General features: G+C 37.2%; 1 pseudogene; it reads left to right on the top strand.

Annotated features, from left to right (window-relative positions):
* Positions 1–4,312: 4,312 nt before the first annotated feature.
* LOC100066735 (large ribosomal subunit protein eL6 pseudogene) overlaps positions 4,313–23,353 on the top strand; it is a 55,780-nt pseudogene continuing 36,739 nt past the window's right edge.

The raw sequence follows: 23,353 nt of genomic DNA, 5'->3' as shown, positions 1-23,353 counted from the left end.
GCTCTGTTACCTTTATTCAAGAGTCACAGCCAGCCTGAGGTCATCTGCAGGGAAGGGACAGGAAGAATAACTACCCCTACTTCATTCTTTTTCCATTCTCTGATTTCCCATCAAAACACACCATTGACAAAGCCTATCCCTAAGCCAGAAGGTAGTGGAGCCATAGCTGGAGTCCAGAAAGGCTGGCCCCTCAGGGCAGAGAGCACAGTGAAGTGGGACAAGCAAAAGATACCTGGTATACCCCTAGGATGGGATATGGGCTGTTTATAGTTTTTGACCATTTTAATAATAAACATAGTTGCACAAATCTTCATTCAAATTCTCAAATATTTAAGATTCTTTCCTCAGGAAAAGTTTCCAAGGTGAAGTTACAGTTCAAATATTAGATACATTCTCAAGGCTCTGAGACTTCCTGCCAAATAGCTTACTTTTCCAAAAGACCTTGAAAAATAAGAGTTAAAGGACTTGATGAGAAGCTTTGCCCAGTTAAGATCCTACCCCCGGGAATGACTGTGTTCTTGGAAATGGCATCTTAAGGCAGGCTCTCAGCAGGAAATGGAAAGCAGAGTTAAGCTGGGTAATTGAAGCCTGTAAGGAAAGTTTTATGGAGGGAAACAAGTGACGGCGTGGTCATCTGGGGATCATAACAGTGGGGAGCCTTTAGCACCCTTCGCTTGAAGGGTCAAGAAGAGGCAGTATTTCAAGGAACACAAACACACCAAGGGCATGGGGAAGCTGTATAAAGAGGGCCTCCAGATAGGAAGAAGGAAGCCAATCAGTGAACCAGCAGAGAAACAGCAGGGCGAATAAATGCCCTGATATCAGTTTCTTCCTCCCCTCAAAACTCCTGCCCAAGCCCCACATGAGCCAAACCCAATGGAAGCTAGAGATAAAGTAGCCCTTTAATACAATCTATATTGGCCAGCTTCCTGGGACATAAAGAGTATAGAGAAGGGAACTGGATGAATAAATGGAAAATATCCAAAACATTTAGCTTTAAAGGAGATCAAATCACCAAGGGAAAGGAGATTGGTTTTATTAAGATAGCCATAATCTATCTTGGCAAAATTAGCAAAAGAAACATGCTCCTTAGTCCAAATTTCACATCTTTGCCTAATTGTTAAGTATTTGTATCACTGCTAGCTAAGGTGCGTTTCCTCTCAAATATACCCCTAATCGTTTGCTTGGATTTCCTGGGTCTTCTTGATTGACTGTGAAGGACTTTCAGAATCAAATAGGAAGAAATATTTTGTTTGGCTCTTATACTGTCTGTCCATAGAGTAGTATAAAAAATTGTTGAATTTTTTGCCAAATGTTTTAAAATCATTAGATTTCATAAAATCTTATTTTCAGCTTCTCTTGAGCAATTAGAATATTGGGCACAACAGGGCCTACATTTCTGCAAGGCAGTAAGCTGGAGCTGCATATCTGCTGCCACTTAAGAAGGAGTCCAGGCTCTCCAGTTTGCCATAGTTCTCACCACTCCCTGTTGTATTCTGGAAAGTCAGTTACCATTTTTCACTGTGATCACGTTACTGCTTTTCATACACTTAGGCTGGGTTTGCTCATATATGTTACATGCCTGAGTCCTGTAGACATTTAAGTTTGTGATTCCTGCACTAGTAGGTCATGGACAAAGAGGGTAGTGCCAACCTTCGATTCTTTATTTCCTTACGATGAACTGAACATTTAATATCAATTTAGCAGAAATTACATTATAGCCAATAGGATGTGGCATAAGTAAAATTAATGACGATCTTTTCACAGTTCCTTTTACCAAACAGTGATTATTTGTTACCTGATCTGTATCCTGACCCACACAACTTTCCATTGTGCCTGTTCTTTCTGTGATTTATGTGACCTGCAGGAAGTGGTTTAGAATTATAACAGCTTGTCTCCTGTTGAAAGAGATTTATTCTTATGAAACTAGACCCAACCTAGTTTGTTTTAGGTCCTGAACGTAAATAATTATGCAGCTCTCCATCATGGACACTGAAGACAGTATTAGAGAGATGCTCCAAGGAAGATGTACATACAAATGGGCAACATCAGGCTTTGTTATTTACATAGATGTTCAGTAAGACATTAGACCTAGTGCCTTTAACAAACTGTTTATAAATACCCTTTAGAGTATTAGAAAGTTTAAAAGATGATAAAAGTTTGAAGGACTTAAAGGGTTCACTTTAAGTATTTTATTCAGATAGCAAGGTCTCTAGAGAAGGGAGAGAAATAACAACTGGAGGCATAAGTGCCCTGCAGATTCCCTTTAGAGGGATACCAGAGCTTGAAAAATCATTCCAAAAACATTTGGAAGGTTTGGTTTCTTCTTATCTACTTTAATCCCTAGGACAGAAGATTCAAGGACATGTTAGAATGCACATACATTTATGTTTTGAGGAAGTTGAAAAATAACTTTTGCTAACTGGCAACCAGATTATTAAGGCTAAGCAGGATTCAAAGAGATAAAGTTCTTGGTAGGATGTAGTGGATTAAGTAAGTGATTAAAGCCTTTTAATCATAATACAAGAAGTTCTCTGAAGGCTTGGTCATGTTGAGACCTAAAAGAACTTGGAGCAGCTGAGGGAACAGGGTCAGGAAGATTAGGCATGGTACCAGAGTAGGGATGAGGTAGATGTGAGGGCAAAGTCCAGTATGAGTGAAACTTTAAGGACTCAAATTAAAAGTAAGAGTCTTAATAAGATGAATAAGATCAGAGGATCTAATGTAAAACATGGTAACGATAGTTGATAACACTGTATTGTGCAATTGAAATTTGGGAAGAGGGTAGAACTTAAATGTTCTCACCAAAAAAAGAGATAAATATGTGAGATGATGGATGTGTTAATTAAGTAGATGAGGGACTCCTTTCACAATGTATTGCTATGGCAAATCACCATGATGTACACTTTAAATATCTTATGATCTTATATGTCAATTATACCTCAATAAAGCTGAAATTAGAAAAGAGTTTTAACTTTATGCAATGTTTATCTTAGACCTTTATCCTTATACATTTTATGCTGAATTAGGTCATTAGTAAACAAATTTATCTCCTTATTCTATTAATAATTTAAGAAACTTATATAGAGCTCTGGTGAGTATCCATCTTTCTCCTAGGTTCTAGGATACAATAATGAATAAGATATAGTCTCTATGTCCTAGGACTTCATGATATACTGAGAGAGACAGTCATTTAAAAAATATGTACAATAGGGGGCTGGCCCTGTGGTATAGTTGTTAAGTTCTCATGCTCCACTTCGGCAGCCCCAGGTTTGCAGGTTTGGGTACAGACCCATACACTGCTCATGAAGCCATACTGTAGTGGCATCCCACGTATAAAGTAGAGAAATATTGGCACAGATGTTAGCTTAGGGACAGTCTTCCTCAAGGAAAAATAGGAAGATTAGCAACAGATGTTAGCTCAGGGACAATCTTCCTCACTAAAAAAAAAAAGTACAATATAGGAGTATATAAGCAATAATAGCAATATGTTTGGAATATGTAGAGTACTATACAGAAGTGAGAAATTTACTCCATCTGGGAATCAGGAAAGACTTTACATGAGAGATGCCTGGGCCAGATTTTGAAGAATGAATAAGGAATAGACACTAGGATAGTGAAGAGAAGGGGACAGACTGTGCAGGGGCCCAAAGGCATTAAGTTTTGTAGTGGGTTCCAGTTTGACTGTGGAAGAAAGTAGCCAATGATGAGGCTAGAGAGATTTGTAGAAATAGACTGGGAGGACCCGGTCTGTTGGCCAAGGAGCTTATTCTTTCTCCTGCAAATGATGAGGAGCCATTGAGAAGTTCCAAGCAGGCGGATAATTTGATTAGACTGGTGTTTGGATACATCACTCTGGTGTTAGTGTGGAGAATGAATTTGGGAGTATGAGCTTGGAGCAGGCTTACGTGACAGGTGAAAATGACCTTGTCCGAGAAAGTGATATTTGGTGATGAAGAGGAAGTAAAAGATTCAAGAGATATTTAGGGGGTAAAAAGACATATTTAGGGTATATTTAGTGATTAATTAAGGAATATAAGGGGGAAACTAATGTATACAGGGGAAGATAATTTAGAAATGGCCTGTAGGAATTTCAGATGGAGTTATCTAGAAGGCAATTGGAAATAGAGGTTTGAAGCTTGAAAGAGAAGTATGAACTGTTATTGTAGAGTAAAAATTCGTATTGGGAGTATTGGGAGTAAAAATATGCTAGATGGTACAGAAAGGCATGGGCATTCTGTGGGGGAATATATAGAAGGATTACAGAATAAGGCCAAGAAGAGGAATCATAGCAGTTGAAGGTTGAGACAGGATGGTCAATAAGGTAAGAGAACAAGGATGGTAGAGACTCACTGATAGAAACTCAGAAAGCTGAAACATTTCTAAGACGAAGGAATGGTTAGAAGATCAAATGCTACAGAAAAACCAATTATCACAAGGGCTCCAAATTCCCTACTGGATCAGAACCCAGGGGGTCACTGTTGTTGTTAGGGAGAGCATCCTCTATGAAGGGTACATTAGAAGCCAGATTGCAGTACGTGAACAAGTTGGAGACATCTTCTGAGATGCTGAGATGAAAAGAGGAGGAAAGAGGTCAGAGAGTAACCTGAGAGAGTGACTTCTACATTTGTCAAGGAATCTTTGTATATGCTGCTATATTTAATTTTTTTTTTTAAAGATTGGCGCCTGAGCTAACAACTGTTACCAATCTTCTTTTTTTTTCCTGCTTTTTTCCTCAAATCCCCCCAGTATATAGTTGTATATTTTTTAGTGGTGGGTCCTTCTAGTTGTGGCATATGGGACGCCACCTCAACATGGCCTGATGAGCGGTGCCATGTCTGTGTCCTGGGTCCGAACCAGCAAAACCCTGGGCCACTGAACCGGAGTGCGTGAACTTAACCACTTGGCCACAGGACTGGCCCCATATTTAATATTTTTTATAAGATCAGTATGGAAACTTTTGTTTAGTATCACAATATAAGCCATGTCTATAGGACAGTTTACCTGTCATTACCTGAGGGTAGGAATTGACATTTCGCATTTCAGTCTAAGAGGAAAGAAGTAATATGTATAACACTTGCAGAAATTCAAACACTTTAGTGTTTCAAAACGTACTTAACTTGATGCCATAAGAAATGAAATTCATAGAAACTTGACTTTGTACTACGTTAGTTAAAATAACAGACAAAATAAAACATATGTTGTATTCACATAGATTGTACACTTTGGGCACCTGAGGTAACATCTGTGGCCAATCTTCCTCTTTTTTTTTTTCTCCCCAAACCCCTGCAGTACATAGTTTAATAGTCTAGTTGTAGGTCCTTCTGGCTCTGCTATGTGGGACGCAGCCTCAGCCTGGCCTGACGAACAGTGTTAGGTCTGTGCTTAGGTTCCGAACCAGCGAAACCCTAGGCCTCCAAAGCAGAGCACGCAAACTTAACCACTTGGCCATGGGGCCAGCCCTGATTGGACACTCTTGATATGGGAAATAGGTCCAGACCTATGTTAGAGGCCAGATTCTTGGAAATTCAGAGCTAGAAGGAACCTGGTACAATGGATAATTGTTTAATTGAATTTTAAGAATTAAGCCTTTTGTAATATAAGTGAAAAATTGAATACTAGAGAGGTAAAGTGACTTAATCAAAGTCACTCAACTAATTAGTGACAGAGCCAGCGTTAATTAGATTTGACAGTTAGATTTGGTTCTCTAAGTACATCTTGGGTACCAAGGACTACGCTAAGCACTTTCTGTTCATTTTATCTATTAATCTTCAAAGGCAATTATGACCCCAGTACTATTAATATTACCATTTTTCAGAAGAGGAAACTGAGTCACAAGAGAAAATAACATGCCCAAGATCACTTAGTAAACGATAGAGTTAGGATTTAAACGTAGGTTATCTGACTTAGGAGCTAATGTTCTTAATCATGACCACCTTCTATGGGCATACACACTGCACAGTTAGCACTCAAAACCCTTAGAGACATCCAGGCTTCTCTTTTATAGATAGGGAGCATAAATATGACATTAAAGATTCTCTCTGGTTTTGGCTCTAATGGGAAAGAGTTAAAAGCAGAAAAGTTACAACTTGATAATTACTGAGAAATTTAATTTATTAAATTGGTGTTTTCCTTCAACAAATACATTTTGAAAAGAAAAACATAGTTTTGATTCTTTTCTTTTTACCACAAATGTAATATAATAATGTGTTCAGAAAAGCTTATTGTTGTGATGAAATAACACATTTTTGCCAAGGTAATTATTACAATAATATGCTATATCATATTTTTCCCTTCTCTACCCAAATCATTTTTTTTTAATGAGCAGACTTTCATCTGCTTAGCATCTAAGGCAGATGGCAATGTATTTGCCTAACTGGTGGAGTTTTTTGGGGGAGAGGGACAAGGCAAGTCCTATTTCCAAGGAGATGAACTTCAGCAGGATAACATCCTATCAACAACTTTTCTCATCATCTTGAACTATGTAAATAGTATAAATTATTTGCTTTAGCTTGACATTCCAGTGGTAAAATTCTTAGAATATTGACTGATATTTTTATATCCACCTTAGGAAATTAATGGAAAATCTAGTGAGTAAAGCTGATTTTATTTGTAGAGAGTACATACCAGGCTGAGTCTATTATACCTGAATTGGCTATTTAGCATTTACTAAATGGTACTGCTTACTGGTTTAACAAGAACTAGCCAAGCATTAGGGTTTGCTTCCATCCCAAACAAGTGCAGAAGAATGAAGTGAGAATCTGGAGCAGGTCCTTTTCTTGCCAGAACACAGCAGGCTAAGCGCACCCGGGCATGTAGGCCAAAGACTCTCAACAGGAGAAGCGGGGAGGGAGAATCACACGTCAAGATTATCTGATTTTACTCTCCAGACTCCACCAACACTTCACCCCAAGTTAGGAGTCACAATCTCCAGGTGAAGGGGCTAATATGCTTGGTTCTCATGCTTAGCTACACAGTAGAATCACCTAAGGTGCTTTTAAAATCTACTGGCATCCAGTATTCTTTGAATCAAAATCTCTAGAGTTGGGGATTGAGCTGGTATTTAAATAGAGTTGGTATTTCAAAAGAAAAATTAAAAATTTGACAAATTATTCTAATTTGTAGCAGAGTTGAGCACCACAGTCTCACTTGTGTAGATTGAAAATCCTCACAGATAATCCTGATATTCTAACTCTCCTTCACTCCTCCCACCCCACTCCCCAATGTACACCATTTCCTCAACTCCTGTTGAGAATTCCAGACCCATATAATGGTAAAGAGAATCATGGTAAGACTGGAGTACCTCACTGCTGGACTAGATCTAGGTTCAAGCTTCTCAACCTCTGCACTATTTAGGCTTGATAATTCTTTGTTGTTGTGGGGAGGGGCTATGCTGTGCGTTGTAGGATGTTTACAAGCATCCCCAGCTTCTACCCACTGGATGCCAATTGCACTTCCTCCCCAGTTGTGACAACCGTTAAACATCTCCGGATGTTGCCAAATGTCCCCTGGGAGGCAAAATCACTCCTGGTTGAGAACCGCAGATCTAGGCAATAAGCTAAAGCAGGACTTAGCAAGTAGATTTAGGGGTAGATTTGGCTAGATAGAATTAGAAATCCTTAAATGCAAACTGGAATGTATAAAGGTTTATTTGGGACTTAACGTTTCATCTGAAGAAGCCATGGAAGTATTCAAAATTTGTTCTGGTTATCTTTGCTGTGTGAAAAACTGTTGTAAAACTTAGTGGCTTAGAAGAGGGAGAACATTAATTTTACTCATAAATCTGAAATTTAGCCATGGCTAGGCGAGAGAACTTGTTTTTGCTTAACTGGGGTGCCCCAAAAGCTGGGGGCTAGAATTGTCTAAATACTTAGTCACATATCTGGTGGTTGATGGCTGGCTGTTGACAGGGCCTTCAGCAGGAGCTATGGCTGAAAGACCTACACGTGGCCTTTCCATGTGGCTTGCTTGGCCTTCTCACAGCATAGTGGCTGAATTCCAAGAGCAAGCATCCCAAGAAACCATGACTTAAATTTTTTTATATTTCCAAGATGGGCCTAGGAGAGAGGGTAGTAGTAAAAAGGACACACTATTTCTTGAATGAATGGATAACATTATAGTCTGAGTCAAGAAATTTGGATTTTTTTAGTTTAATTTTATGGTCCAATTTTATATGGTTTTATGTTACATTTGAAAACTATACTTTAGGCTTCATACAGAAAAACAACATCTATAGTGATGTAGTTGAAGTTGTGTCATAAGGAAGGAGTATAAACCTACAATGATAATGTATATGGTGATGTGAATTCCATTTTCAAGGAGCATCTTAAAAAATGTAGGAAATAAAGTGTTAGTATAGAGACATTTCCCTGACTTGAATTTTCCTGATCAAGCAACTTCAATGACCTAAAATATACTTGAGAAAACAACATGTAAAAAAGCCTCTGTGCAATCAAAATATAACGCAAAAGTTTATACTTGGAGGCTACATAGTATTAACTTGCATAAAAGTCTGATAGCAGAGCTCCCAGCTTACAGCAAAGGAGAAATATCATATTAGAATGGGTCAGAAGTGGAGGGCTACAGTCTGGCACAATGAGAACCAGGTACAACTGAGCAACAAAAAATTTATTTCAAAGCAGAGTAGTTTTCAGTTTTTCAAAGTAGGGGAAACCCACTTTTATTTCTCACTATTTTTAGGGGTACTGCTATATTATAGAGGTACAGCAACTATTTTTCGTTATGGGGAGGTTGAGTTTTTGAAAAGCTTAACTTACTTTAAATATATTCTGTTTAAGAGATCGGGGAATATTTAATAATTTTAGAAAAAATTTCTTCTAAGTGGTTAAAATTAAATAAGCTTTGGTGCTTTTAAATTTCCATTGTCCATAAAATTATTTTTTATAGATTGCCTCATTTGCAGAAGATGTTAGATAATGTTTCTTTATTGACATACAAATAGGTCATCCTATTAAGATATTTTCTTAAAATTATATTTTACTAAGTTAAAAGCTTAAAGGTGGCATAAAATCTAATATATTAATCTAAATCTAATATGGAAAACTATATCAGCATTTCAAAGTTGTATTCATATCAGCAAATGCTAACAAGCTGAGAAGGAATGGTAGAACCAAGGGTACCACCAAGTCCTATTGAATCTAGCTCCGAAATTCATTTCGAATGTGTTCACTTCACTTTGTTTCTACTGCCACCACCCTTGTCTGTGTCATAATCATCTCTTCCATCTGAGATTCTGTAATAGACTTCTGTCTTGCTCTTCTCTTGGCTGCCTCCAATCCCTTCTCCATGTAGCCATCAGATCAAGTTACTTTCTTCTCTAATCTGCTACTGTGGCTTTGCATTCTGCTTCAAATAAAACCCTAAGTTCTAACTCTAGCTTTCAAAGTCCTGCATGATTGGATTCTTTCTTACTTTTCCAATCCCATCTCAGGAAACTCTCTTTTGCTCACTCTACTCTAGATCCCTTGTCCTTCCCTTAGCATTTTGGTCTTTGCATAGACAACTCTCTCTGCCTCTTCTCTGTATTCTTGGCAGAGCTAGCTCATTATTATCAGGTCTCAGTTTGAATATTGCCTCCTCCAAGAGGCCTTTCTTGATTAACCGACCTGATGTAGGACTATCTCTCCTCAATATTATTCTCCATCACAGTACAGTGAGTTGTTTTCAGATCACTGAGAGAGCCTAGTTTAAATTGCTTTTGTGTACCAAACAGGTTGAGAAGTGGATATACTTATACAGGCTGCTTGTGCAAATATACAAAAGAGAAAAAGCGTACAGAGATAAATCTCTTTACCCTATACTTATGCAGAAACATGTAATGATACAGGCAATAATTTTATTATAAAAGGAATGCACAGTAGGTCTTATGTAAAATAAAACAAGAAAGATACCTTTAGGTGGCGGCCAAGAGCTGTGATTATGAATTCCTTAGTCTGCTTTTATGAGAATTTATGATCTTGTTTAAAAGTAGTCACGTTAAACAGGCTATTTAAACCACAATAATTCAGTACAAAGCAAATACAAGAAACAAAATTAGGCCTGGAAAGAAATGTATTTGAATGTTAATGTCATCAAACAACCAATCAGATCTTAATTTTGATTAAACAATGGGTATTCTGATTATGAATATTAGTTAGGAAACCAGATCTGAGAAGATAATTGTATTGGTCTTGAGTCATGGGATTAACTACTCTTGGCAGTTAAATAATTGTTTTAATTTTGAAAGAAATCATCTTTAAACAAAATGGTAGCGTTTTAAGAACTCAGAGAGTGTAATAAAGATGTCAAAACTGTCCAGATGCTCATTGTGCAATTGGAAACTCCACTCAAAGTTGACCCAAGGGCCCAGGAAAAAATGCCAATGATCCAGCTCATCCTTGCAACATCTGCCAGAAGCTGTGGCTTCTCAGAGTACCAATGGTTCTTTTCTTTTCTTCATTGCTTTCTCAAATGAAAGTTTATGATCAAATCTGTCATAGACCTCTTTCAGTCCTAGAACAAAAGGGAAGAGATGAAATTTTTTTTTAAAGCATCATGATTTTTTGATGGTATGTACTAGTTTTTCCTCCCTGGTTGTTCTTTTCAACAATATTAATTAATATACTAGAAGAAGAAACAGTTTTAAACATCACTACTAGATACTACTTTATAGTAATTTTTATTTAAAAGTTTTTCCATTAATGAATAATTCTGTTGGCATTTGGATTCTTGAGGTACACTTTTGACAATGTTTTTGGCAACATAGACTAAATTTGGATATTTGCTTCCAGTTAATCAGGACTTCTGTGATGAAATGTCTCTAGTTCAACTCTTGTCCACTTAAATAGCACAGATTTAACATCAACTGTATGCACACCAAGCATCATGGAGGAGAGAAAACATGTAAAAGACAAACTTGGTGCACGTGGAGTTGACAAGCTTTCTAGACGCAACAAGAGCCAGAAACAAATTAAAACACTGTAGCAAAAACCACACATTTTAGTTGAGTAATAAAAAAAGAAGAGAAGGAAAAGTGTGGGATGATATTAATAAAGAAAACTCCATAGAGAAGATAAATAAACCAATGGTTTCCCAGTACATTATGGGGAAAGTAAACATTTTAATTTCTAAGAAACTCTATTTCAATTACGTAATGTTAATATTCCAAAATTATACTGCAGCAATATAGATGTAACAGTAGCATTGAACAATTCCTTTTCTAAATATTTTCCACTGCATTAGTCAATGGAGATGTTGATGACCCTTCTTAAAGAACCATTTAGTATGTTGCTGGATTAGATGGCAAGCTGCACAAGGAGAACTACCCAGAAATTATTTCAGTCCTCTAGCAGTTTGCAGTGTAAAATTGTCTAGGAGTAGAGTTAGGCTAAAAATCTAAAAAGTTGTACCTATGTGATTTATGTGGTAGAAATATAATATTTTCTATGTCACCATGAATATCTTCAAAATGATATTCCTGAGGCTAAGAATCAGGAGAGCTGGTACTAACCCTGATCTCTGTTGGTGTATATGGTGATAAAATTGTGGTCAGGATGCATCATTTCTCTGGAAGCACCTTCCTTCTCTGTAACATGAAAGAGGAGTACCAGATTCTCTCTAAGTTTCCTCCTAACTCTAAAATGTTACATTTCAGGAATTTTAGAAAGTAAAACCAAACATTATCAAAGTAGAAAATTTTGCCCATGTGATGAGTAAAAGCATAGCATAATTTCAGTGAGAACTGTGAAATGAATCCAACTGGATCCAAGACCTCACACGTAGGTCAGGAATGGCCCTCTAGCATTGTGTATTGCTCAACTTGCATGACTTTATGTATGTGTTGGCTCTATAATTATATCAATAATAAAGAAAATAAGATATGGAAAATTCCTTTGTACTAAAAATTTTGTTTAATAGTCGTATAGTTTCCAAGTCCTGGTCTCTTTTTGGAACGTGGGTCTCTACAGAAAGATAAAACTGTTAAATGCAAAAGCAGTAAGCTGAGGAAAACAGACAGGGCAGATATCTTAACCATGGTGAGTGAAAATGATTGACCAAGGATTTGAGTGCTATGAAACCAGTAGGTATTATGGGGCATCAATATTTTCTCATGGATTTAAATGACAAAAAATTTATGAGTGGATGAATGTGACTTTTAAACACTTAATAAATGTAATCAGTATTACAATATAATTTTAAATATGCAAAGATGAAGAATCTATCACTATGCTCATGGATTTACTTATATGTATATGTATATATATATATATATACACGAGTTATCTGATATATATATCATACAATTTATATAACTATATGATCATGAGTAATTCACATATCAGGGTATATATCTCATTAGTTCAAAGCAATGCATTTAAACCTGAATGGGCTGTTTATTATTATTATTTTTTTTTGGTGAGGAAGATTTGCCATGAGCTAACATCTGTGCCAATCTTCCTCTGTTATGTATGTGGGATGCCTCCACAGGATGGCTGATGAGTGGAGTAGGTCCATGCCTGGGAGCTGAACCCGTGAACCAGGGCTGCTGAAGCAGAGTGCCGGGAACTTTAACCACTCAGCCATGGCGCCGGCCTCCTGGACTGTTTATTTTACATGCAATCCACTATTGCATACCTTTGGAAATTAGAAGAAAGTTGATAAAAGAAAGATGAACATCTAATTCCCAAAACTAAAACAAACCAAAAAATAAGTAAAGCAACTCAAAGTGTATGCCCACTTGATGATAAGAGTATCCAAAAAAAGCTCTGTATTCAAGGAACTTTTATTATTCTGTCTGCCATACAGAATCAACAATATAAAATGAGGGAAGTGCCCCATCCCCATCATCATACAAAAATAAATAGGAGAGAAACCTTTGTATCCTGTTTCCTTGTAACTATTGCTTCAAAAACTATAATTAATCATGAGCCACATCTTTATTCTGCTGTTTGTCAATTGACCCCATACTGTACAAAAATTATTTATCTTGAGTGGCAACAACTCAGCATGCTGGACTTGCTGATTTCAGAGTCCTGCTCTTCACTGTTTGGTTAGGGTGAATAATGCCTGATCTAGACAAATGCATATAGAAGTTGACAAATCTCATTGATTTTATTAACTGTGAACCTACTGAGGGGACAAAGAGACTGGTTAAAAAAAAAGGCATTCTACTGTTCAAGATGCTATTTTTCTAAGGCTAATTTTTCTTCTCACTTTTATGATATTAAAGAAATACTTTGCATTGCTTCAGTCATAACCTTTTGCACAAAGTCAGTGGTACTAGGAGTCAAACAGTCAGGAAAAAAATAATACATAGAGGGAGAGAGAGAAAGAATTCATCCAGAAACAATACATAATAATAATTTTAAAAGATAGAGCAAAATGCACAAACTTCTAGGAGAAGAGGGGATGCGAAGAGAGGGGGGAAAAGGTGGCAAGAATGAAAATAAACTAAAGGCAGGGAAGGAGACTGAAAATAAGGATAATATAAAAAAAGCTAAAGAGCAAAGCATAAGAAACAAGAGTGAAGTCAGAAAAAAAAGTGACGAAAATGTAGAGTAGGAAGAGCAGAAGAGAATGGAAAAAGGAGGTCAAGGCTTAAGGGCAAAAAAAGCACAAAGAAGGCTGGAGAACAGCAGATAAAGAAGCAGGATGATAAGTGTCTAGATTATAAAGCTGGGGAAGTGGGCAGGCAAGAGGAGGCCAGGTCACAGAGCAAAGAGCCATGGGGGCCAAGTGATTTTGCTTTGTCTTTCACAAGTGGAGTTTATGCCACTTGAACAGAGCTTGCAAGTGGGTGTGAATTGTTTTACTGGTATCATTCAAAGTCCTGCTGTAATAGTGTTGGGAATTTGGCACAGTAGTATGAGCCTTAACGAAGGCTAACAACTTCCCTTCATATTCAGCAAAAGCAGCCAGATTTCCATCCATTTGCAGTTTACAATCTCTATTGAAATGACAAACTGGCAATAAGTAGGCTAGAAAAATTCTGGACATTGAAAAAAGAATCTTTATTAAAAAATAATCTTAAGCTCATTTGCTCATAGTCTCATTGCTTTAGCGTATAGTGGTTTGGTTTTTTTCAAAGCAAGTTGACGTCAATTTAGGCAGTTTCATGAAAATTTCAAAAACTCTTGAAATATGTAAATACAAATTGCCACTATGAGGACCAAATTACTGAAATAAAACAAACCATCAAATCACCATTAAAAAAGGCCCTTTGTCTAAGTAGTGAGTTTTAAAAACTGCTTTTGGAGAAAAAGAACAGGCTGTTTAAAGTCGCTGTTAAGGACACCAAGAATGCTTTGTTACTTAGCAGGTGAAAAGAAATCAGATAGCTTCTTAGCTTTGAGCTGGAACTTGAAACCTATTTCAAGTGTATTTTCTGCTTTCCTGTCTTTTTGTTTTGCCGTTGAATAGCCTCTGAGCAAACTATCCATTGAGTGAAGTTTTATATCTTCAAGTTCAACTCTGTTTAGGTGTTCATTTTTGTTTCTCCATGAGAACAAACATGTTGCCATGGAAACTGGGTAGTACAAAGTATAGATAGTACAGAAAGCTCTATAGAAATATTCAAGCTCATGACACAAAGTTAGCTAATAATGCAAGAACTAGCTGGATTTTATAACACCTAATATATTATGGCATCTCAAAAAAAAAAACTTGATCCTATGGCTTATCAAATTTTGAAACAATAAAACAAAAGGAAACTATACTGTTTTCTCATTAAAAAAATGTAAAGATTTATTTTCCATTAAAAAAAAAAGAAACCACCAAAGAGATTAATTGTGGTGATTATTTGCATTGCATAAAAAAGATGCCTTCAAGATTTTTTTTGATGAGTGCTCTTTGCACACTGACATTGTCCTATCCCACACCACACCCACTGTGAGGTGTGCTGGGCTTCAAGTCACGGAAAGAGAAGGAAGCATGAAAAAGAGGTCTGGGGAGGCGGCTGGCCCAGTGGTGCAGCGGTTAAGTTCACACGTTCCACTTCAGTGGCCTGGGGTTCACTGGTTTGTATTACGGGTGTGGACATGGCACCACTTGACAAGCTATGCTATGGTAGGCGTCCCACATATAAAGTAGAGGGAGATGGGCACGGATTTTAGCTCAGGGCCAGTCTTCCTCAGCAAAAAGAGGAGTATTGGCAGCAGATGTTAGCTCAGGGCTAATCTTCCTCAAAAAAACAAAAGCGGCCTGGGACCAAGAATCTAAAGTGAGTGAGTGACCAGCATTCTTGGGCACAATATCTGAGGGAAGAGGGACTGCGCTTCTGGACTAGGAATGATTTATAAGGGATTGGAATCTGGTAAGGGAGGATATGGCAGCAGGAATTGCTGGTAGTGCTAGTGTTTATCTCCAGGCAAGGGAAGGAAAGAGCTCATTTAGTTGGAAGCAGAGCTCCTGCCAGTGTCTAGGGATAGGGTGTGAGGTGCCTGGGAGATTCTAGTCAGGAGGCAGGGCTCCTATTAAACCAGGGGTGGTTTAGCTTAGGACACAGGTTGCAGCCCCAGGCGTGAAGGATGTCTTCAAGGACAGGCATCCAATAATGAAAACTGGGCAACAGAATTGTTGGGTGGGAGAGTGGCTGCAGCTCGCTGGGTGCATGAATGCATAGGACACTCCACAGACACTCTGGATTCTGGGCTCAGGAATGCATAGTTAATTCCAGGCTCCATTTAATGATTGTGGATAGAGCTTTTAATATATTTCTTAGTTGCCTTAGAATTGACTCAGAGACTAGATGGGACAGAGACCAAGACAACAGGTTTTTGGCAACTGGGTGATGCTGATACAGGTAGCAATTGAAATCAAAAAAGAGACTTCATATGCCAAAGATCAATCCAAAATAACAACTTTACATTTATTGTTTAATGCTAGTACAATCATATATAGGAAGAAGCATTTGCAATTCATTGGCAAAAGGACAGTCACACAGGCCCCACATTTAGTTCTATGTTTTCAGTAGTATGTTATCCCAGCAATTATTGCATATTACCTTTAAGTAAGAAAAATGTTCAATGTGACACCAACCCTTTTAATAAAAGTAACAAGTTTTAGTGAAAGAGTTAACACTATAAAAAATGTGCCTTAGGTGCCATCTCCTTACCTCGTGTTTTTCAGAGTCCTGCGGTGGCTGTTTGGCAGAAGGTTAAAGTTACTGTAGGGAACCAATTTTGAGATGCACTGTGGTTCATAAAGTGTGAGATCAGTGGACTGGCAGATTTTCAGTTTTCTGAATAGTGTGGTCATGCTGTGTGTATCTCGTTGCACTTTGGGGTTATGGTTCATTAAATTTTATAGAATAAAATAGGCCTCTATGTAAAGTAACATTTTCACGTATAGGTTAGAAACAAGTAAAACAAAACTAATTTTGAAATAAAAACTGAGGGTCTCCCATAACTTGCATGTAAATTCCCCATGCTATAGTTATAAAAGTGCTCTTACTAATATAAAACAAAAGATATGAAAAGCAGTAGGCAATTGTTATTTTAAAAGGAAGTGGGCATCTGAAAGAGGAAGATGTGAGGTTAAAGGAAACATTGGAATTAAAAGTGATACTGACAGAGCTAAGAAAGAAGGAAAATAAGCTGATAAAGATTTTTAAATTATTTTTAAACTGTAAAATTTAGTGTGATGTATAATGTCTCTCTTATGATTTATAAGTCAAGACTAAAACTAAAGCAACCTGTTAGAGCCTCTCCACATGGCCCTGTTCATAGTACTCAGATAACTTAGTTCCCCCTTTCTGTGTATGTATTTATTTAAACTTAAAGATTTCTCTCAAGACAAGACCAACTCAGTGGTAGATGGTTATATATGTGACAAAATATTGTTTAGTTATTTCATACATGGTACACATGTAGTGCAAAAATCTATCTGACAAAATATTGTTTAATCATTTAACTTTATTGACCTGTGAGTTAAAAAAAGGTTGGCCAATTCTAATATAGGAGACGACGTACAGGTAGTGATCTGGCCACTTGGAGTACAAACATGAGCACAGCACAGCAAGTAAGAGGGATAGTTCGATAATTAGAATGTAGTGAATTAGAAGCAGATATGAAGTGCTGTCAAAGATAAAGGCAGACACTAAAGTGGTGAAAATAGATTTTAACCAGTAATAACTATGGCAACAGGAAAAAGAGTCCAGCATGAACTGAGCTCAACTTTGATTCGCACAGAGGTGACTGGGTGTCTTAAAGAGAGAGTTGGGGAGTAGGGAAGGGAGTGAACAGGGGCTCAATAGAACTTTTCAGGGAAGTTAAAAAAAGAAAGTAGGAAGGGGGGATCTGGTCCATGTGAAATCCATCTGGGTTTGCTAACTGGTGCTTATCAAAGTTAGGCTCTGACCCTTTCAAAGAGACTGAGAGACATGGACCCTATCTTCAGGTGTTGGCTGGAACAAACAGTGGATTCTTTTGGCAGCCTTGAGTTTTCTCAGGCAGGTACTCTAAGGATCTAGAGTCATCCTAGGGATTCAGCCTTGAGCTGTTAGAAACTATATTAGTGATTGTTCAAGTCTTTACAAGCCAACATTGAAGAAGCCTCGTCAAGGAAAGGACTCAGAGGAACTTGGCTAGAATTTGGCCAAGGAGGAATCTTTGTCAGTGCTAAGGAGAAATGTACCTGGGAGGTCCCCCAAGACTTCACATTTGAAATCTCTTGAGCATACAAGTTTTCCCAGAAGATATAATGGGGATATTAATGGGACCAAATACAGTCAAGGTATATGACTTGTGAGGTGGCGGGAAATAAGATCGAAAGGTATTCAGGAATGAGATCATACCAGTTTATCAAGTGTGGATTTTGTCCCCAGAGTCCAGTGCTTCCCAAAGTGTGGGACTCTTCTACAAATGACATTTCGATGGTACAAGGATGCAGCATTAAACTATAATTGTCACACAATGAAAAAATAATTTTCTTTTCTGTTGTCTTTTAATTCCTCTAATTAATTTAAGGAGAAAATCTTAGGTTGATAGTACTCTGTATCTTAAATGGTATTTACTAATCAACATTTTTAACAAAAAGGGAGTGGATTTCTGCTAAAATTTAATGATGTTGCTTTATTTTCATTGAATTTAAAAATATTTATGTTTTATAGTAACTGATAGTGGTTTTCCATTTTAATTAATGATATGATTTCCTTTTAAACACATTTGTTTAAGTTAAATGCTGAGTCTATTTAAAGACAAATACTAAGTACAGTAGCAGAAGAAAGAGACAAAATGACTCCCTTGCTTTTGGGTTTCTCAAAGAGGGGAGTGGTGACGTCATTAACTGAGATAGGAGTTACAGGAGAATAGCCAGAGCAAAGAAAGGAAAGGAAAATAAAAACAAAGAATAAGAAATACCTTGCCTATTATTACTGGATGTCCAATAAAGTTTATTTAGATCTATTGTCTTCTAAAATCCCATTACTTTAAGGTCATACTCAACGCACCTTCGCTTTTTCTCTATACAGCCAATGAAAGCAAGCCATGAAAACAACCTTATTTGCAAAACCTGCCCTCTCACTGCTTTGCTTCACCTACAATGTGCTCAGGTTACTTTTCATTCTGCCAGGCATTAACTCTAGGTTATGTCCTTGGTTCCTAGTGTACTTTGGTCTTGGCCTTCAAATTCAGGATTTTCTTCATTTTACTGCTTTCACTTCTGAGCACTTTTGGAATACTACATCCAGCCAAGTATGGACCTTTGTGTCTCACATCCTGGTACCAGAGCCCCTCCAGTAAAAAATTGTTTTATATATGTACCCTCTCTCTCACAGGATGATCCCTCTCACTTGCATGGGGGCTTAGTAATGGGACTTTTGTGATATATGGTTTTTTGTATATCATGCTTTAAGGTATAGAAGGTAAAGATTGCCAAAGCTTTCTTCATATTAGGATTTCAGTTAGCTAATTTCCTTTTTTTGGAGTAAAGTAAAATCTCTTTTTTGGAGCAAGACCTCAAATTTTTGTTTCTTCCTTTTGAAATACATTTTTTTTTCCCTTTTTAGTTTCTCTTTGAGGTATGCATCTGAACCTATTCTCTCTGTCTTCTGAGATGCTATGCTTTATCATATCAAAAAATGTATACTGTGTACTGGGTATCGTCTCCTTGAAAATGGCTTTTTCCTGCTGAATGCCTGTGTGAAGTCAGTCTGCCTTTTAATTTCAATGGACCCCTTCAAATTGAGTCGTAGGATAGCTAAATCTTTAGCTGAAAAATTAGCAAATATTTTCTATTCATCATACATTTTTCGTAATCAAATAAAGTACTTTTGGTTTATCGTTTTCAATATTTTTGGAAATTTTGTTACATTTGGAGGTATAGCAATAGATGCACATTTTTAAATAAATTTTTAAAATTTCACGTGAAACTTATAAGTATAATTAAACCTAAGAATAGGTGCTCATTTCTACTGATAATCTATTTACTTTTCAATTGTGAGCTTACTTTTACTGAAATTTTGACGTCAGTACCCAAGAGTTAAAGGTCTGCAAATGGATTAGACTTATAAAAACACAAGTACGTACTTCCTGTAACATATATAAAGAAACATTTCTGTCTTAGCATATTTTATGTTAACTTTAACACTTCCAGTTTTTAAAAAAGATGAGTCATTTCCTCTGTCTGGGTGATGACTGTGAGTGGTAAAGTCTGGGTAAATGAGTTAAGGTCACAGACATTTGTTAGAGTACAGGATATAGGTTCAGTTTCGAATTTCATCTTAACTTTAAAATAAAGTGATGGTGTTATTAAGATAAATCAATGAAGGAACAACTGATTTAGTAGGTAAAAATTGAACTCTTTCCTCTGTTACTATCTCTAGTAGAAACAGGTGACAGCCCAAGCCTTAGGTTTCTAAAATTCTCTTCCATGGGTTGTAAGGAGCCTAAATTCTTACTAAGACATGTCCTCCTTGCTTAATTTTTGGTCAGTTTGCACAAGGAACAAGAATTTAGGTTGAAGAGTGACATCATAGCTATAACAAAAGAGATGTTAAAGAAAACTTATACATCTATTCCAATCTTTAATTCTGCATTTTATCAGAATAAATGTGGACTTCTCCTGCCCTATTTAATAGCTGGTGTGACCTTGAGAAAGTTACTCGGTCTCTTTCAGCCTCAGGATTCTCATCTGAACAAAGAGGGATTATAGTACCTTCTTTATTTATTTGTTGTGAAGACTCAATTAGAAAGCCTATTGTATGTGATATTTTTAATAAAATGCCTTGGATATCACATAGCATATAGTTCTGTTTTGTTTTTTCCCAATTCCTCATCTAATCCCCCTTTCCTTCCTTGAAAGTGAGAGAAAAATGTTTTTCTTCTCAATGTCATCCATTTATTTTATTGATGGAAGACGATGTGTTAAAATCTATGAAGGTGATTGATGAGTAATGATAGATAATGAATAATGGCAAATACCAAACAGATTATGATCTGGGTAAAATATTAGACCCCATTAGACAAGATTATCTTCTACATTCACGTGTATTACACACATGATGAGACAGAACAATTTTTATTTGCTTACTAGATGGAGAATACGATTTATTTGGAAAGCTCTTGATAAGTTCTTAAAAGAAGTAAGTTTTTGCAGGTATGGTGTTGGCCTCACTAGGGGTTGGGGAATCCTATGTGTGATATAGAGATAAGGTTATTTGTATTCAAGGGAGCAGAGGAGGAGAGAATTAAGGCATAAGAGGGATGAGAATGGGAACAAAGCAGAGGCAACAGAGATGCAAGAAAGCTGTTCAATGGATGACATTACTTTCCTCACAACCACTGAAGTTACTTGACTCATGGAATGCTTGTTTTTAGTAGGTTTTGGTGGATACCAGAAAAGTGAGATGTCTAGATCCATGCTAGGCCAACAGGCTCTATGGATTTAAGAATGGGAGAAATAGGGACCTAAAAAAGTTCTAAAGCCTAAGAAACTTACAGTTATAATAATAATCCTCATAGGGAGGATTTGGAGCATCAAACTCAAATTTATAGTTTGAATGAGACTCATTTGGGTCTCTGCGTGTTAGGGTCTCAAGTAACATTTGCTTTATACATGTCCAACATGACATTTCAGCCATCAATATATAGAGTGTTATGGTTTACATTACGGTATGTATGACATTGTGTGATGCAATATCCTCACTAGAATTATTTTGAAATAAAAAAGTTAAGTTCTTAAATTTTTTGTAGTGAATATCTCTTCTATAAATAAAGCAGAATCCTTTAATAGAGTTCTAACTCTGAGTTATACTATATGTCTCCTATCATGACAACAAGCAGAACTAGTAATAGAGATCCCATCCTTGTTCCTAGTTACCAATCTTTCAACAGTATTTATTCTTTGCCTTATTCAGGAAAAGTCCATTCTATACACTGACAAAAGATTTTTCAGTTGGGGCTGGCCCAGTGGCCTAGTGGTTAAGTTTGCGTGTTCCACATCAACAGCCCTGTGTTTGCAGATTTGGGTCCCAAGTGTGGACCTAGCACCACTTGTCAAACCACGCTGTGGCAGCATCCCACGTAAAATAGAGGAAGACTGGCACAGATGTTAGCTCAGTGACAATCTTCCTCGAGCAAAAAGAGGAAGATTGGCAACAGATGTTAGCTCAGGGCCAATCTTCCTCATACACACACACACACACACACACGCACACACACGCACACAAAAGATATATGTATATATATTTGTAAAGACAACAATACTCAAATGACCAACAACGTTGTCAAATGGAAAGAAAAATTTGGCAGTGAAATGAGAAAAACTGTTGCAGTGACTTTTGCTTTTTTTGAGAAAGATTAGCCCTGAGCTAACTGCTGCCAATCCTCCTCTTTTTGCTGAGGAAGACTGCCCTGAGCTAACATCTGTGTCCATCTTCCTCTGCTTTATATGTGGGACACCTACCACAGCATGGCTTTGCCAAGCGATGCCATGTCCGCACCCAGGATCCAAACCGACAAACCCCAGGTCACCGAAGCATACTGTGGGAACTTAACCAGTGTGCCACCTTGCTGGCCCCTCTTTCAGTGACTTTTGGAAGAAAACAAAGAAATGGTTGACTTTCAATACCATGGCTGATGGTAATTGATTTATTTACATATATGTTATTAAACACAATTTATTAATTTTTAAAGGAATTTGCATTTTCATGTGACATTTAAATCAGTCAAAAGAATCTGAGAAGTGTTGGATTCTTAGTCTGAATCTTAACAGATTTGCATGGCAAAAGCATAATTTTTATACTTAAGGATAATATAGAAAATGGCACATGCTTTCTTTTTCACTGCCACTGCTGTAGCTGAAGTGAGGAACTCCTGGATTTCTGTGACAGTTTCCTAGTGGTCTCTCTGTCTCTAATCTTTCTCTCCTCCAACTTATTCTCTATGACTCTGTGAATGATGTTTATAAAATTGTACACTCTATTGCTGTTAAGATTAAAACAAAACTCCTTGCCAGGCTCATTATTCATTAGTCTCCTTTGTTTATCCATACGGACGTATTTGCAGTTCCTCGCATATGTGCTGTGGAAGCTGTCTCACCTTTGGGCTTTTATGTAAACCGTATGAACATTTCTTCCCTGTCTCCCCATTCATTGCCCCTTTACTCTTTTTTTTTTAGTCCCAGTTCTCAAGTCCCTTCCTTCAGAAAACCTCCCCAAGCACTCATGAGAGTTAATAGCAATTACCCTTTATTGAGCATTATAGAGGGACTGGAGATGTCTTCACTGAGGAGGGGACATCTGAGTTGACGCTTGAAGGACTGCTGAAATCAGGCTGCTAAAGAACAGATAGGAGTTTCAGGCAGGAAAAATGGTCTCCATTAATTTGTGTAGGAGGCGTGAAGGAAGAAAGGGAGTCCAGGGAACAGACAATAGTCAGTAGAGTGTAAGATGTTGGAGCTGGGGACAGGGGAGGTTGTTGAGAATTAGGAATGTCAGGTTGTGACGGGTATAGAGAGATTTTAATGACTAACCAAGATGTTTCAGCTTATCATATAGGCCATAGACCTTCACTTATAGAGATTTTAAATTTGCATCATAGGGCAACACGGTCAGACATATTTTAGAAAGATTATTCTGCTGGAAATGGGGAGGAAGGAGTTCAAAAAAGAATCTGAGTATGGTAGCTAGAAGACAAGTTCTTGAGTACGTACAAATGAATGAATTGGCACATTTGGTGGGAATGGAGAGAAATAAGATAGTCATAAAAGTGAAATAATTCTTGTCAGTATAGAAAATAGTTATATGAAAAATACAGGTAATAAATGTTTGTAGGATTTCAAGAAACATGTTTTTCTTTAAACTTTGAGAGGAATTTATTGAAGAGGATATTAAATGATGACAGTGTATTGGTTTGGG

The sequence above is a fragment of the Equus caballus genome, chromosome 4 (assembly GCF_041296265.1).
Source record: "Equus caballus isolate H_3958 breed thoroughbred chromosome 4, TB-T2T, whole genome shotgun sequence".
Classification (NCBI taxonomy): domain Eukaryota; kingdom Metazoa; phylum Chordata; class Mammalia; order Perissodactyla; family Equidae; genus Equus; species Equus caballus.
The sequence above is the reverse complement of the archived record's forward strand: the minus strand, read 5'-3'. Positions and strand labels throughout refer to the sequence as shown.